An 18,395-nucleotide genomic window follows, 5' to 3' on the forward strand; every position below is an offset into this window, starting at 1 on the left:
CTGCCAGTTCCTGGGCGCTGCGGGGTCGTGGCTGGGGGATACCACGCTGGCCCGGTACGGCGTCGGGAGCTGGCGGGCGCGGCTGGGGCTCCAGCGGGTGTCCCTGCTGACTGCGGACAGAAGGAAGCCTTGTTTAGCGCTTTCCGTCCTGCTTCGGGGAGGCTGGAGTATGGGGTCTCCAGGGTCCTAGGGAAAGTGCTGGTCGTCCCGGAACCGCTTGGGCCCACTCTTGATTTGTAACTGTCCTGTTGCTGCCAGTATTAATTTTTTTTCTTACCAAAAAAAAAAAAAAAAAAAAAAGAAGAAGAAGAAAGAAAGAAAAAAGTAAGAGGGCTGGTGGGAATGCTGAGTTCAGCGCTCCGCGGTTGCCTTTCGAGTTCACGCCCTTTCCTGCAGTATCTCGCTCAGGGATCTCTTCCTACTGGAGGACCCAAAGCTTTCACATGTCGCCCTTGACCCCGGTCTCCGGTGACCTGGTGTGGGTCTCCGATGGTGTCCAGGATTGGGGAATGGCGCGGGGAAGGAAGGCATGAGAAGCAAGTTTCTTTATGCACCACTTTCTGTTTAGTGCTTTTGCCTGGAAACCTACATCAAAATACACAGATATTTCTATACGGGTTTAAATATCTACATCTCTTTATCTTTATTTCTTGTGATTATTCAGGAGAAATTCATGACTCTTCAGTGGACCTATGAGAATGCTATACAGCTGTATGTTGGTCTTTGGTATAAAAAAAAAATCTCCATATCATTTAAAGGAAAAGTATAATACTTAAAGAATACTTGCATGTATAAGTATAAATATGGAATATACAATCTTGTATTTCATATCTCTTTTTAATGTATTATTTCACTGTTTGGAATCTTAATTTTGCTTTGAACTTATTTTCCTCCCAATTTACTGCTTAGCAACACTGTCTTCCACAGGAGAAAAATAATAGCTCTAGCTTGGGGTATTGCTGACTGGTAGAAAGCTTGTTTATCATGTGCAAGGCGTGGGGTTCAATCCCCAGCGCCGAAATAATAGTAACCATAGCAGTGTTGTTGTTGTTGTTTTTTTTTTAAGTATATATGACTTCTTGTTTGGAATTTACTCCAATCACAATATTAATATTATCACTCATTTTGGGATTTATGAATCGTGTCTCAAGAATTGTTAACCATTTGGGAGCATCAGTTGCCTTCTCATTTCTTTTCTCTTTGTAAAATATCAAAGCCCTCATGGCCAATGATAATCACTTTCTGGTACTAGTCACAAATATGCTCAAGAAGACTTTCATAAAATGATGTAATATGTGAAGTATAATTGTCTTGTTCCTCCTCAAGTTATTTAGGTGTTCTTGGAAGAGAAAGTAAGGAAAAATTAGGGGAAAATGTACCTGATGTGATGGTCTACACCCATTGCCTGGCCTTTCCTGGAGTAAGCTCTATAGTAAAAAGGCAGATTGCCGTGGCGTCCCATTGTAATGAACAGCACAGAGCTGTGCTTGAAGGCATGAGAAGCAATAAGCTGTTATGTGTGTAGAAATCGTACTTCTCCCTGCTGTAGTCACCCTTGTTTTATTACTCCTACACAATCCCCCCCACTGACCCAATTGTAACAGTTGGGAAAATGCCAAAGTACTTAGCAGCAACCATATGGAAGACCCTCCAAAACTGCACAGCAGGAGCTAAAGGCAGGGCTTGTTCATTACAATAAAGATAAAACAGAAATATGTACTATTTAAACTCAGCACTTTAATAGCTTGATTCTCCCATAGATTGGAACAGACTGGCTGGCATCCATTCTGATTAATTGGTGCCCAGTCTGTACCCGTACATATTTTGTATATCATCCCTTATATGAAGGGCAAGATACATTTAAATAAAGTTGAAATTTGGTACCCAAGAAGTTGTAAACCAGAATACAATACTGTTCTTCATTTATTTAAAGTCCCCATTGTCATGTATAAATTTGCTGAATCAGCAAGACATGTATAGAGGATAGAGAAAACATTTTAATTTTTATCTCATTAAGAATCAATGAATTAATGTCCTGTGGTCATATCTTTATGACCTGATGCTCATTTTCTAAATTGCTCAGTGAGAAGTATTTTTTACATACCTAATGAAACATACTATTCTGTATGTTGGGGATATACCAGTGAAGAAACAAATACCATCTTCTCCCCTTGGCTTTTACCTCCCTCCCTAACATTTTTTTATCTTATCTTTTCTCAATTGTCCATCACAAAGAGGCAGGCTTTGACTCAGTATAAGAAAAGACTTCTGAAAATGAGCTATTCAAAAATGAAATGAATGCTGTATAAGGTAGTGAGTTTCTTGTCACTGAAGTGTTCAAGGACTATGTTATTGTAGACAGGATTTCTTTAAAGAATCAAATCCTTGATTAGAATATTAATAAGATACCTTTAAAATCTGAAATTATGGGGCTGGAGATGTGGCTCAAGTGGTAGCGCGCTTGCCTGGCATGCGCGGGGCGCTGGGTTCGATCCTCGGCACCACATAAAAATAAAATAAAAAGATGTTGTGTCCACCGAAAACTAAAAAATGTTAAAAAATTCTCTCTCTCTCTTTAAAAAAATATGAAATTATATAGTAAATAAAATATAACTTAGGCGAAATACCTTGGCTTGTGGTGTTTGAAACCCTATGATAATACTACTAAATCTTGGCTTTACCTATAAAAATATGGTGGAACCAAATGATATAGCAACCCACCATTTCAAATCACCCCAACTCAGCCTTCATCTCTGTTCTGCAACTTTACCACTCATGTTTTTCTGCTTCCATCCTTACCACCTCTGTTCTTTTTAAACATAACAGGCAGAGTGTTCTGCTTAGAATGACATCATGTTATTGTTTGGCAAAAAAGATCAAAATAGTCTCAATACTTATATCTGAAACACTCATGTGCACACACCCACCTATCTTATTGGATAAACTTATGTTATATGTTCATTAGATGTCCAGATTTTCACTATCTAGATTTTGCCCTTCTGATTATATTCCTTCATTATACTGTCAGCCAGATAAAACATATTGTTTAGATGTGACGTCAGGATAATGTGATCTATTACCTCTCTTGTTCTATACACTGTGTTTCTGATAGCACACCAATTGCATTAGCAGTTTTGACAATAGTTTCTTTGACTCACATCAAACTTTTACTCTAGTAAAAACCTTTAGCACTTTTTTAAATAAAATTCCTACTCAGTCCTACCCATCTTATACTTGATTAATGGATAATTTTATTCCAACTACAGAGTTTTTCTTGCATCATCTAGAAACACCCATTCATCTTTGTACTGATTCACTTATGAACACCTTTGAGGCACAGTAGCTATCTATGAATCCATTCATATAAAATAATATTTTGTAATTAAAACCTTCACCTTTAAGACCATTTTGAAGATTTTTATAATCTTTAATAATACAGAAACAATGTGCTGATATAAAGGTGTAAAATGACAATGCTATATTCATGTTTTATGAGTTACAGCAGCCATAAAGTTAAAAATTAGTTGAGTTTGGCATTAATTCTTTCTTGGAGAAACATGATTCATCCACATGCTCAAGACTTTTTCCCATGCATTAAAACACAATTCAATCCCCTACTTAAATTTGTTTCCTAGGGTACTCCATCACATAGTTTCCCCCTCTTTGAAAACCAGATACTTGCCATTTCTCATTCTTTTTGGATGTAATCTTCTGCTCTTCTGGCTCTGGAAGGCAGGCTGCATCATGGTGAATGCTGATTGTGGACAGAGACTGCTGGGTCTACAACAGGTTCTGCAGCTTTGTAGCTGTTAGATCTGGGGTATGTCACTGAAACCCTCCACATTCATTTGAACACATTTGTGATAAGGAAAACATGTTCAGACAGCTTCATATAGCACCTTCATATAGCTATTGCAAGGACTAAATGAGTTAATAACATGTGGTCCTGTGGACTGAACCCAGGGTTGCTCTACCACTGAACTGTATACCCAGCCCTCCAACTTTTTTTTTTTTTTTTTTTTTTTTTTTGAGACAGGGTCTTGCCATGTTGCTTAAGTTAGTCTCAAACTTGAGATTTTTCTGCCTCAGCCTCCCACATAGCTGGGATTACAAACATGCGCCACCATGCCCAGCAAATAAATGAATTCATGTAAAACACTCAGGAGAAGTATTAGACACATCTCAGTCCATCTCTGCTACTACTACAAAATTCTACAGACTAAGTAATTCAATAAGCAATAGATATTTTAGTCTCATAGTTGTAGAAAGTGGGAAGTCTAAGATCAAAGCACTAACATATTTAAGAGTTGTTCTTTGCCTCCAAGCTGGCCGCTTCTTGCTGTGTCCTTAAGAAGGGAAGAATGCTGTGTCTTCACATGCCATTAGGGACAGAAGGTGGGACAGAGAAGCAGCTCTCTCAAACCTCTCTTACAAGGCACTAATCCCATGCACATAGACTCTGCCCTCCTGACTTAATCACCTCCTAACCCTCCCCCCTCACTGGGAATTGAACCCAGGAGTGCTTGCCTAGTAAGCCAAATCCCCACCCCTTTGTGCTTTGTTTTGTTTTGTTTTATTTTTAGATAAGGTCTCCCTAAATTGCCCACACTGGCGGGTAAATTACAATCCAACTGCCTCAGATTGCCCAGTAGCTGGGATTCTGCCACTGTGCCCAGCAGTACCCACCTTTTAATATTATCACATTGATAGCAAAGTTTCAACATCTGAACTGTGGAGGAGAAATTCAGACCATAGCACATAATAAAAACTAAAAAGGTATTAGTTGTCCCCATTATTGTTCCCACATTCTTACCTTTTATATTTTCTCAAGAGTAATCTCTTCTTTCTGAAAGTCACTCCTCGAGTAGAGAAAGAATCATCTTTCTGATTCTGATCCTAGTTATCTGCATTCTTTTAGATATCTCTCTCCAAATTAGCCTATTTCTTCTCATGAACTTAAAAAAATTCCTGTTTTTATTGTCCTTGAACATATTATTTTTGTAAAATTTTACTTGTTCTAGGATTATGTGTCTAACTTTGGCATTTATTATTTAAAAGCTTCATGGCATGTCAGTTTGTGACCTTTCTCCTGAATTCCAGCTTTAAACCTCATGATTCAGAGCCCTTATAGACCCGTTAGTAATTTTCCTACTGTAATATAAATACATTTAGTAGCAACTCAATGCAATAGCATTTTAAATTTACCTATGGTTCAAGATTTTTAATTACAAAAGGACAAACGTAACTCAGTACATTCATATTAACTTGACATGATTTCGAGTCTCACATATCTGAAGAAAAGCCAACATTATCAATATTATATATCTCCATGAACAGCACAGGTCTAGAGAGCTGTTTTCAAAATCAATAAATAGTTCTGTTATAGCTCTAGATAAGGATTTAATTTTGTGTACAATGCTTTTTTTGTTTGTTTTGTTTTGTTTCCAGTTTCACTTAAGGCTCAAATTTGAACATACCGAAAACTGTTTTACTATTTTACTAACTACCTTATACCATTTTCCCCCTAATATATTCAATGATGCTACAGTATAAATTGTCATTATTCAAAAACAAAAATTAAGATTGACACATTAACTTATCTAGCATTTAGATATTTTTTATAGAAGCATGGAAGAAGTCGTAGTCTTTCCTTTCTAAAAGTGTCTTAGTCCATTCAGACTATAGTGGAAAATACTTAGACTGGGCAATTTAGAAAAAACATTTATTGTTATAATTCTGTGAAGTTCAAGTTCAGGGGGCCCTCAGTGTCCATGAAGGCCTGTTCCTCATGGATGGCTGTTCCATGTACTCTGTCACAGGTCTGGAGCAGCAAACAAGCTCTCAGGCTGCTTTTGTAAGGGTACTAATCCTATCCACAAGGGTACAGCTTTTGGGAGATGAATAGGTCACCAGGGCTTCCACAGATACTACAAATTACATTTTAACATGCAAATTTAGGGTAAGAAAAACATTCAGATCACAATAAGAAATAAGGATCAAGAGCAAAATGAAAGTTTCTTTAAGTTATATAGTTGGTGAGGAGCTAGAGCCAAAGTACATAAAAACAGTCCCACTTTTTCATTCCTTCTTTCCCTCTCTCCTACTTCCCTTTCTTTCTTTTTATGTTTATTTATTTTTGCAGGATCAGAACATGACAATCAGTACATTGATGTCTGCCCACCAATAAGTTTGTAATCTTCAGGACAGACTCCCTAAGTCTTTCATACTTCATGGCCAACAAAGTAGGCTCTTTGTCAAGGTCATTGTGACAATCAATGTCTAGGTAGGTAACATGTGTTGAGGGGACAAGCCAGTCAAGAGTATGGTCCTGTCTAGGATTGCTATATCTAGTACTTACTCACAGAGGAATAGTTTCAGGGAAAGGCTAACTAAAAGCTAGTCCTGTGTACCTTCCTTTCCTGCCCCCAACCCTTCTCAGCAGCTCAGCACCTCCACACAGGCACCATTCTGTCAGCTTCTCCAAATTCAGAGCGAGTAGACAGCACTATTCTACCTGACCTAAGGACAACGCTCAAATGAGATAATCATAAGCACTTCTATAATTTTTTATACATTTTAAGCCAACTAATATGTACAACATTTCCATGTTTCAGTATGTGAGTCTTAACATTTGGATTTTTTCCCATATCTATATTCATGCTTTAACAATCCTAGAAAATTATTTCTTTTCTCTCTTTTTCACATTTTGCTTTTAAAAATATTTGCCATAAAGAATGAGTCAGACTATTGAGACACTTAGTCAATGAAAGGCTAAATGAGTATCCTAAATGTGTATGGCTGCACATCATTGGTTTTATAGTCTAAAGGACTTCATGTGTTATTTGCTATATGTAGCAATATGATCCTTCTTGAAAACATAAACTAAACTTTGCCCTGAATTCCTCTCAGTGTTAATACAAGTTGCACATGACTAAATCAAAACAGAATTTGTGCCCCCTGGCACAACACAGCATATGTATATATTTGCTCTTCAATTCAATAAGGACTCTAAAGTGCAGAACTACTATAATACAAAATAGAAATGAACCTAAATATGGGGGTAATGGGTTCGATTCTTCAATAAAATAAAATTGTAATAGCTATCACATTTTATATTTTAAATGAGTAGGAATTAGAAAGGGCTCAGAATGTTAGATTTTGGCAAATTAGCGAGTATGAATCATTTCCTAAAGCAAAGGCATTACATTTTCTATACAAATAATGTGACCTTTAATAATGTGACCATTTCAAGCTACACTTAAGCCTTCTTTTCATTGTTCTATTCAGTCATGTAACAAATCCTTAGATTAAACCCAATGTATGAAATGTGTGGTGCTAGTTAGACAATCTGAGGAATCAAAAGTAAACAAGCCTTGGACTCTATTCCAAAGAGGCTAAAAATCTAGTAAAGTTACTGGAGGAAAATCAGGAATTAAATGACAACATGTGATATATGGATGTATAACTTGGAGTCACTAACAAAATTATGAAATTAGTTGAATTTGTGGGTGCACATTTTGTTTGGAAAACTTTCAAATGATTGCTCTATAATAAATATATTTTATTTAGAAATATATCATTTTTAAAATGTCTTCTCTTAATTTTGTTTCTTTTATATGTAAGGAAATACTTCACAACTCAGACTCCTAATATCAGATGAAATATTGGAACAGTTTGAAAATAATTTTAGATATTTTTGATAAAAAGAAATAGAAGTATATCCTAAATGTGTAAGCCTGATTAAAATAAAATAAAGCTCGGAAACCTGAATTTACTGATAGACACAATAGTAATAATAAGTAATATCTGAACGTTTGTGATGTTTAGATACTGGGCACATACTATATCATATTTTCATAGTTTAATATGAAAATTGCTTATCCTTACTTCTACTTTATTTGTTATGATTACAATTTTAGGGTACACAGCATTATTTTCAGAACAAGTACTAAAAATTAAAATTTGAATACTACTTTTATGTTTTAAAGTTTTAAGTTCATTGCTTAGAAACAAAAACCTGAGCACTCAATTCATTGGAATCTTGTTGATAGTATCCATTTATGCCCACTGTGGGTTCCTCTCTACTAAGACCAACCTTTAAAAGGTACTTGTGAAAAAGTAAAAAAATTAAAAATAAAAAAATAAGGTCCTTGTGTATAATAATCAATTTTAGTTATAGACTATTCTATATTCTATGCATGATAAAAAGAGCTCTAAAGAAGTATTCAGAAAGGATTTCTATCAAATTAAGAAGAATCTATTTTGGATGAGGATACAAGCAAATTAACTAACATTAGTAAGACTAAATCTGTAGTTTAGAATAACAAGTTGAATTGTCATGTCAGAACAGAATTTTGAGTTAAAATATCATTTTTGACAATAGCTGCTGCATTTGGAGATGTGGAGAGTCTCAAGTACAATTTTGAGTTTATGTGAAACAGGATATTGATAAATAAGGGTATCTCTTGAATATATTCCCCTGGTTTCCTCTCAAAAAGATATTCTATTAATTTTTATGACTGCTGTACTAAATTACCGTAAACTTAGTGAATTAAAGAACCCAAAGTATGCTATTTTACAGTTATGGTGGCCAGAAGTACAAAATGGGTTTCACCAAGTGACTGTCAAGCTTTCATGAAAGCTGTGTTTCTTTTGTAAGTTTGGGGGCTGATCTGTTTCTTGCCTTCTCTAACATCCAGGGGCTGCAAACATTATTTGACTCCTTGCCCCTTCCTCCATCTTAAAACTAGCAACGTAACATCTTCAGATCACTCTCTCTCTGACTCTGACTCTTCTGCCCTTCTTCCACATTTAAGGGCTCTTGTGTGATGACATTGGGCCTACTGAGATATTCCAAGAGAAGCTCCTTATTTTACTGTTATATTATTAACAAACTTTATTTAATTTGTAACCTTTCTTTCCCCTTGCCATGAGATGTATATTCACAAGGTCTGGAGATTAGGATGTGGACATATTTGAGGGACATCATTCCATCTACCATAGACAATACTAAGTTTTTAAATAAAGTATAAATTCATTTTCCCTGAATAACATTCTTTATGTTGTTTCTTTTCTAGATGACTTTCCTGGTGTCACCTAACACATTCCAGTGTAGTTATGAAGTGCACCTTTGACCCTCTGACGTAAATATGCTATTCTATGCTACTCTATGCACCCTGGTTAAAGGTGTTCAAAAGATTAATCTAACTGGCTTATATTTGGCAGAGGAACTCAATGTATTCTCAGTTCCATCCTAGAAGATTTCTAGGAAAGAGATTAAAACACATTTGGATAAATCCTAACATGAAATTTTTCATTGGAACAGACTTAGTTTGATGCTTTATTTCAAATTCTTATGGATCCAGTGCATTTGTGTTTAATAAAAGTTTTCTTTAATTGACATTTAATTTTGGATGTGAGCTGAGTTCATAATATTTAAAAATCAACATATTGCAAATGCTTAAATAACTCATTACTTTTTTCTTTTATTCTTCACAGAGATCTAATTTACAAAGATCCTATGATTAGTGTTATCTTAAATAAAAAAAATCCAAGTAACATTTAGCTTTTAATTAAAATACATTTAAAATGTATATTCGAGAAATATCACACAATTTTTATTGTAAGAAAAATAAAATATGCAGAACTAGACTAAAATCTCAATAATTATAGTCAGTCATTCATTTAGTCATTTTTTTACTAACTCATGCTACAGTTTTAGACATTAAAGGGATTCCAGAGATCCTCTCTTATAAGCTCTTCATTTTATAAATAAATAAGATGGGACCTATAAAAAAGAATTAGCAAACCTCAGAGTTGGTCAGTAGAAAGTTTACAAATAGGATCTCAGGTAACCTGGCTCTCAACCTCTCAAGCTAATGCTTGTATTGGACTATAACTTTTTTGCAGTACTCGAAATTGAGCCCAGGGGCAGGGGCACTCTGTCACTGAAATATACCCCTAGACCTTTTTATTTTTTTATTTTGAGACAGGGGCTCACTAAACTCCTGAGGAAACTGACTTCAAACTTGAGATCATCCTGCCTCAGCCTCCTGAGTAGCTGAGATTACAGGTATGTTACTGTACCAGCAGACCTTTCTTAATAAATATATAGGAAATGAGGAAGAGAAGATGAGATCTAAGAGGCAGTCTCTCAGAAATGTGTGGGCTTTGATAAATTCTGACATCATTTTAGCATATGAAGAAATGACAGGATGTTCCCTCCACCTTCAGTGCCCAAAGTTTAATTCATGTAGCTCATTAAAGCTAGTTTCATATCGGAAGCCAGCCCTTCCAGAAGACTACTTCTTATTCCACTGGGCACATTTGAACTAAGGATTGTTTTACCAGCATGTATTTTCTGCCATTCAATGTGGAGATTTAAAAGAGCAGCAATGGATATTTTTATAAATATATTCTGATTTTAATGAAGACAAAAATTATTATTTTATGTCTGAAACATAACTGGGCAAATATGGGATCATTCCCTAAAGAGAATTAAACAGAAATGGGATTTCAACTATGAATATCAGATATTTAAATTCATATGCACAATATTCTAAGGAAATTAAAAAGGCAAGTCCCAAGAGCAAGTCATAGTGTATACATTTGCCCAGATCATCTTTTCACGTCTAACCCAGGAGAAACTGTTCTTAATTCTCACAGTTCCCTCAAATATCATCTGAGGGTATCCTGGTTGGGGTATCAGGATAGGGATTAAGAGAAGGTAATAATATTTCTATTGGACACATCCTGCATTGCCAAAAAAAAAAAAAAGCATAAATAAAATGGCAGACACTTGAACTCACTTAAAATTCTGGTATCCTCCAGAATATGGTTTTTAAGTGAATAATAAATTACAACAGGTTTTATGTCAAAAGAAAGATTAATAAATAGGAAGACTTTTCCAACATAGAAGAAAAATGTTGGACAGATAAGAAATTATATAAATACAACACATAATATGATTAATCTCAATCATTTTAATAATACCTGACATTACAAGGAAGTATGTATTCTTTTTCTACATTGTGCACCTAATCCATTATGTAGAAAAGCAGATCTAAGCCCAGGGTTGTGTTACCAAGGGAGGTTGAAGAGTCTCTCCTGGGGGGTCATAAATATAGTTTTCCATCTGCCTGAAACTGTTTAGGTGAAACATGCCTGAAGTCAGGGGCTGGATCAGATGATCTCTGGGGGTCCCTTCCTGCCTTTTGAGTCTTTGAGAGAAATTTCTAATCAGCATGTTAATAAGTAATTTAAATTTGTATTCTGGTTTCCTTGAAGATAATTACCAGAAACACTAAGTGGAGAGAGCATTTCTGCATGCCTGCTTAAAAGAAGAAGATAAAGAAGAAATAAAGAATAAGGATTGTGCTTGAAAAGAAAAAGCAAAAGAAAATAAAAATGTGACCCACTCAAAATCAAAGAGGTAATTACCTGGGAAGATGGTATGGTTCAGTGGTCTTGGTAACATCTGAGAAAGTCCAAGGTTACTAGTTCTGTTCCTTTCTCTCATGATGTCTTGCTGTGTGACCCAGGGCAAGTCACTTGACCTTAGTTTCCTCATCTGAAAACACAAGTGCCTGGGAGTTGTGCTTGATTACCTGACTAATATCCAGCCACAGGAATTGAATGAAGAATGGAATTTCATTTTTGGCTTCATCACTACTGCGGCAATGACAGATGGGGATCACATGAATTAGGTTAGTCCTTGCGCTTCATTAACTGACAGAAAAAAATCTAAAGGATGCGATGTTAAACTAAACTTTGAAACCCTTTTAGGATATCTTTATTTTACATATTCTATTGATAATAAATTGAGCAAAGATTTATTTTTACTTTTGCATTTGGAATGTCAATTGTGATATAATCCTGTGTTTCAATTTATCCAGTTACTCCAAAATTGGTGCTGGAAGAAGGGGAATGGATAAATTCACACTGGATTACAACATTTTTTTTTCTGTACTTATGTTTTAAGGGGGAAAACTTTTTGTCAATAGTGATGTATAGCTGTTTAATAAATGTGGAATAAGAATGTATCAGTCCAAATGATTTTTCTCTTTCTGTTCTACTTTTCTTTACCAATCTTAGAATAAATTTAATTTAAATTCCCATGTGTTTCTTGGCATAATATGTGATTCTAACTACATGACTAAGCTGACAGATTTTCAAACCTGATGCATAGGGTAAATGCTTAGCTCCATACTATTTTCAGGAAAACGTTTTCTTCTTCTAGAGATTGTTGTTTGTTTTAATAAACATGCCCTAAACCAGAATTCAACCAAGTAAGGGATTAAACTTACATATAACACAGAGGACAATACATTCTCAAATCAGCTAAAAATTATGTTTCTGGTTGGGCATGGTGTCTCATGCCTGTAATCTCAGAGATTGAGGAGGCTGAGATAAGAGAATCACAAGTTCAAAGCCAGACTAAGCAACTTAGCAAGACCCTGTCTCAAAACAAAAGCAAAAAAATTAAAAATAAATTAATTAATAAATGGGCTGGGAATGTAGATCATTGGTTAAGTGCTCCTACCCTCTTCAATCCCTGGTACCAAAAAAAAAAAAAAAAAAAAATCTCTGACACTCCCTTTAGAGAAAGAAAATTCCAGATTTTAAACAAAATATATGACAAAGAAATGAATGACATTATGTCTGAGGCCAGGCTTGGAAACCTGAAACATCTTTACAAGATTTGATCTCTGAGTACTGGGTTGTAAACATTACTTTTATTTTAAAACACTATATATTTCCACTAAAGAGAAAGACCCAAACCCATTCTAAAATCCTAGCTTTGTATTTTGGTGTGAGATTGCAGTTATACAGTCTTTTGTTCATGAATGTTAAAGACAGGGTAGGGATATCAGAAAATACTGCTCTACATGAGGTTTGGGGAACCATAAATTCTGGTTCCAACTCTGCTATTTAGCTTTTAGATGGCATTATACGTTAGTCTCACCATCTGTACTGTATGAATAATCATACTTTGCTAAGTCACAGGTGTGTTGTAAACAATACACAATAAAAAGTAACTCTGAACATATAAATATTCTCAAAGCCAATACAATAAGGAAACAAATGGTCAAGAGATAATAAAACAAATGGGTTGACACTCTAATGAAACTATGAGACTCACATTTAACCTGAAAAAAAAAAAAAGACGTTTTCTTAGACTATTTACTTACCTCAATTTTCAGGTGATTTTGTTTTATCCACATTCCTCAATCTGTGAGGAACAACAAAGGAGAAAAATAGGTTCTAACACTACAGTGTCTTTTGGTATCTCCGTCCCCCCACCTCAGTGCTGGTGATTGAACCCAGGGGAACTCTACCACTGAGCTGCATCTTCAGCTAGCCTTTGCACTTTTTTTTTTTCCCAGATAGGATCTGCCTAAATTGCCCAGGCTTGTCTCAAACATGCAATCCTCCTGCCTCAACCTCCCAGTAGCTGCGATTACAGGAATGCTCCACCATGCCTGCCCAACTCTTTTGACACCTCTTAAAGGATCAGCTAATTGTGGGGTTTTGTGGTAAGTTTATGCAATACTTAATATGTGGAGTGATATCTTTAATAAAAGATGTATAAAGGAAAGAATGTGGCAACTAAAAGGAACTCTCATAACCCCTCTTTATCTCCTGGTATTGACTTTTATTAACATTACACTGGTAAAATGAGTAACAAAACCTTTGTATCTCTTCCTTTTAAATTTAAAATTCCAAGGATACCAAATCTATATGCCCAACTTGGGTAAGATATCTACCTTTTGGGTATTCAGGTTTAGAGTAGAAAGTTCAGAGTCGATATGGCCATTAAGTACCCACTTTTCCTTATTAATATGCCACTCCCAGATAAGGAGAAAATTACTATGAATCAAGAAATCACCCCACATTGGTGAGTTCCAAAGGCATATTACTAAGGGGTAGCAATCCTTTCTCATATAGGCAAAAGATGACAAACTCACTTTCTTCATTTTATGCTTGAAAGAGCATTCTCTACCATATATTGCCAAACACTTTTTTGTCTTAACCTCTTACCCTTCATGAAGAAAATCAGAGTTTGGAATCGCAGAGTTGGAACATTATGTGTTTTGAAAATTCCTTCCTTTGAATAACTTTAGGGGAGGATTTCACTACCAACATAACCACTTTCTTTTACCAACTTCCCTTAGCATCTTCCATTTGTGAAATTTGAACTTCTTAAAAACAACAAAAACAAGCAGTTTAAGCTTATTTAGTGTTAGGAAAGTCAGAAGGAAAGAGAATTTCAAGGATGGGTAGTCAAACCTGTTAAAATCATACACAGGGGATGAAGTAGAAAAAAAGGCCATTGTATCTTGTGATTATCATTTGTGACATTCAGAAATGCAGTTTCATTTGTGTAGGGGCATAGGGTCAAAACACATTGAGCTAAAGAGCAAGTGAGGCTGAGAAAGGAAATGGAGGAAGGAAGTATACACTGCACTTCAGAATCTGAGATTGAAATGAAGGGAAGTGGATTGTTTCCAAGACCCTTGAAGTATAACCTCTCCATCATGCCTCATGACTTCTGGTAGTATATATAGACCTGGGAATCCTCTTTTATTTACTGGGTCCAAACATGCATGGCTTATAAAGAGAGATAAGAAACATAGATTTTGTCTAGCATTTCCTCGAGTCCAGGCCCTAGCCGATTTGAAGGGTACCCTGGAACACCTTAACTTTTACCACTCATTGCTTTTCTTTTTTGTCCTTCTTCACATCTCCTCACCCTCAAAGGACCAAGATTCATTAGTTTATCTTGTAGTCAAGGCAACAAATACTACGAATTTGAGGTTTCATCCTGTCCTTAGTTTGGAACAGTGTAGAGCATCTTTTGAGCGCAACATCTAAGAGACAAATATTGTTCTATTAATATTTATTACCCTAAAGGAGTGAAAAAATAGAACAGGAAATGTATATTCTCCCATGGGTATATTTATAGCAACATTAAAGCTTTCAGTAGAAACACAGTGATGAAAGATGGGAGCACCATTATTTATCAAACTGATCTGAAGCTTACCTACATCATAGCCACCTAGGGTGCTTATCTGTGTACACAAATTTTTCAGGCAACAAAACAAAACAACAACAACAAAAAAAAAAAAAAAGGAATTTTATCCTTGGAAAGAAAAAGGAATATATTTGCCTCAGAGATGTAAGCAAGGTGAAATAATCCACTCACAATGGATGATCTTTGTGAAAAAATATACAGGTGGATGCTTAATAACTAACCTGTAATACATTAGTTTTCTAAGCAATATAGGAACTAAAGTTCCCCATTGAGAAAGAAGTAAATGGGTAGAATGGTGAGTCAAAAAATAGAGAAGTGTTAGAATGGCAGTTGTGCTTAATTCTCTAGGAATCAACGATATTTTCTTGTTTATAAGTTACATTTTTAAAGACATTTTTACACCTGATGATAACTTACAATCACGTCTGCCTAAATCTTAATGTGAACTTTATCATGTCTCTTCTTATAGTCACTTCATTTGAATTATGTGCATTGCTAAAAATGGCATCAAAGAGATTACAACAATAAGTTATTCTGTACTCAGAATACCATGAAAACGGAGAAGTGGGGCATGAATTTGATATTAATGAAGCAAATACTTACGATAGGAGGGAGAAATGAATACAATTTCACAATTTCTTGCAAAGAATAACCAAAGTTTTAATGAGATCCACACATATAAAATATTCAAATTACTAGAATATGTGTTATTAGATTGGCTATGTACCAAGAGATGAAACTATAGGCAAGCATATTAATATGTCTAAGATTAAGTTAATGAACTTTCAATGAAAGGAGAAGGCTGGAGTGACTACTTTAATTATAGAACAGGTTTATCTTTAAAGATTTGACAGCCATTTGTCAGAATGTTCCAGCTAATTGAATGGTAGCATTTCTTCCTTTAGCAACAAGTGATTAAATTGAAGAAAACAACAAATATAAGTTTATCCAAATAAGATAAGATTCTAAACTTGGGGCTGTTTGACAGACTTCATAATTTTCCTGTCAAGATTAAACACACTGAAAAGATAAAGATCATGAACATGAATGAAGAATGGCAATACTGCCATGGCCCCAAATATGTCTTGTGTTGAATTTTTAACATCAAAATGCTTCTGAAGAGTATGTGCCCCAAGATGCTACTCTGTTTGTTGTGTGCATGCAAATGAGTGTGCACACATGCATGCATACATGTACACATGCATAAATATAAATAGATAATGGCTGAGCTGCTGAACTAGCTGTTATCTGAAATACACAATGAGCATCCCTTCTTAAGGGTCAATATTTCACTTTTTTTTTTTTTTAGTTAGTGGACATGCATCAACTGTTTAAAAGTAAGCCAACCCCCAAATATAGCTGTTGTTGTTACTCTCAGTGTAAGTGGACAAATGCAAACTCATAATTTTCAATCATCAAGGAAGGGCATGCATCTGTGTTGTTGAAAGAAAATGAATTCTTGATACAGACTGATAAGATTGATGGAGAATCAAGTTTCAAAGTCTACAAAAGAGACTCAGTTTTATACTCAGAGTCCAAAACTAAAATTGGGTAAAGGGTGTATAGAAAATGCTTGTAAATTCTTTGCAACTTTCCTGTGAATAAATAAAAGAAATCTGAAATTAAAGTTTGTTAGAAGAAATAAAATATAGAAGAAAATAAGGAAGTCATAAGAAATAACTGGGTATCAGTAGCACATAGAAACACAGAGGAAAATAATGGGTAGAAATAGAGTCATTGATTAGTGATTCAAAAGATTAAAATTCTAAAATGGGAATATGTTGTAAGAATTCCATAAACACTAAAATAGATGCTTACAAAAGTCATATAATCTGCACAAGTGATAAAGTCTGCTTAAATTTATCTAATATGCATTCATAAAATAATACTTTAAAAACTTTGGTACAACCAAATTTAAGGGTTTTTTTCCAGTAAGCATAAATATTTTTAATGTAAATTTTAGGAAAGTATTATGTCATAACTTAATTGCCAGATTTGTTTTTCCTTTTCAGTAGGCCATAATAATCCTTCTGAGAATTGAAGATATCTTAGATTAAATTAAGTACTGTAATAGGGATTTTATGCTATTTGCCACTTATCTTTCTATTCAAGCTCACTTATGTTTCCATTTGTGTATCTTGTAATACATAGAAAACTTGTTCTAAGAATTCTACTAAAAACTGGAATTACAAAGTTAATGAAGACAAATGTGTGCTTAAAGTACTCATAGTCTAGTTGGGGAGAAAAATAGAAATAAATAATTATAAGATGCTAAGCAGTGTAGTAAAGGTGTGTGTGAAATGCTATTATTGAACATCTATAGGGAATTCACAGGCTCTGTGTGGGAGGGTTCTAAGAAGACTTGACAGGAGAGATTAGGACTAGATCAGGAAATGGTTCATCCGACTGAAAATAGTGTACTTTGGACAAAGGAATAACATGCAGAGTAGTGATAAAGTGTCATGGAATATTCAACAAAAGTGTGAGGGTTAGGGAAACAGAATCACATTAGCAGTGAGGGTAAGCTGGAACCAGATTTGTAAGATTTGGTTTGCAATGATGACGCAGTTGTTGTAATATTTACTTACTTATTTTATGTTGGTAAAGTATGAGAACATGCAGTTTATCTTTGTAAGTGTACATATGGCTCAATAGCATTAAGTATGCCAAGTTTTGATTTTTGAGAAGATAATTTTGTGCAAACTGAATTGAAAGTGCACCAGATAAAGGATTAATTGAATATTTTTTTTTAATTTTTTTTTTTTTGTGTGTGTGTGTGTTGTGGTGGTGGTGGTGATTGAACCCAGGGCCTTGTGCATGCGAGGCAAGCAAGCTACTAACTCAGCTATAGCCTCAGCCCATGAATTGAATATTTCAACTGAGTTATGATAGACTGAAGAACATTTAGATTGAAGAACAGTAGAAATGTTAGAACAGTTAGATAGAGAACAGTATTAGAACTAAAGAACAGTATATTGACAAAATTAAGATAAAGTTTGTAGGAGGAAGATAATTTGGGGCAAATACAAATGAGTTCCACTGAAGACACATTTTGCTTCATAAGTATATGAGACACCTATGTGAAGCTCTCTAATACACAATTGAAAATAGTTTAAAGCTTAGGGAAGATGCAGAGCTAGAGTCATTAACTGTCTTAAGGGACATACGAGAAAGTAAAGACAAGACATCCAGGATGGAGCCATGATGAGACTCAGCACTTAAGAGCTCACTAAGAACAAGGAGTCAACAAAGGAGAGAATTAAGGAATAAATAGAAGATCCAGAAGAACTGGATGTTTTAAAAAGCAAATTTAACAGCATCAAATATTAATATAAAATCAGACAAAAATTTTATATGTAGT

General features: G+C 34.9%; 1 long non-coding RNA gene across 1 annotated transcript; it reads left to right on the forward strand.

The window, feature by feature from the left end:
* On the forward strand, positions 1 to 12,060 carry LOC308652611. Its single transcript, XR_014022838.1, has 5 exons — positions 1 to 54; positions 9,078 to 9,143; positions 9,993 to 10,072; positions 11,287 to 11,431; positions 11,541 to 12,060. It is a non-coding gene; the product is annotated as an uncharacterized lncRNA (long non-coding RNA).
* The last annotated feature ends 6,335 nt before the right edge of the window (positions 12,061 to 18,395 follow it).

This window comes from Spermophilus citellus, assembly GCF_964194105.1.
Source record: "Spermophilus citellus genome assembly, chromosome: 7".
NCBI classification, from domain to species: Eukaryota; Metazoa; Chordata; class Mammalia; order Rodentia; family Sciuridae; genus Spermophilus; species Spermophilus citellus.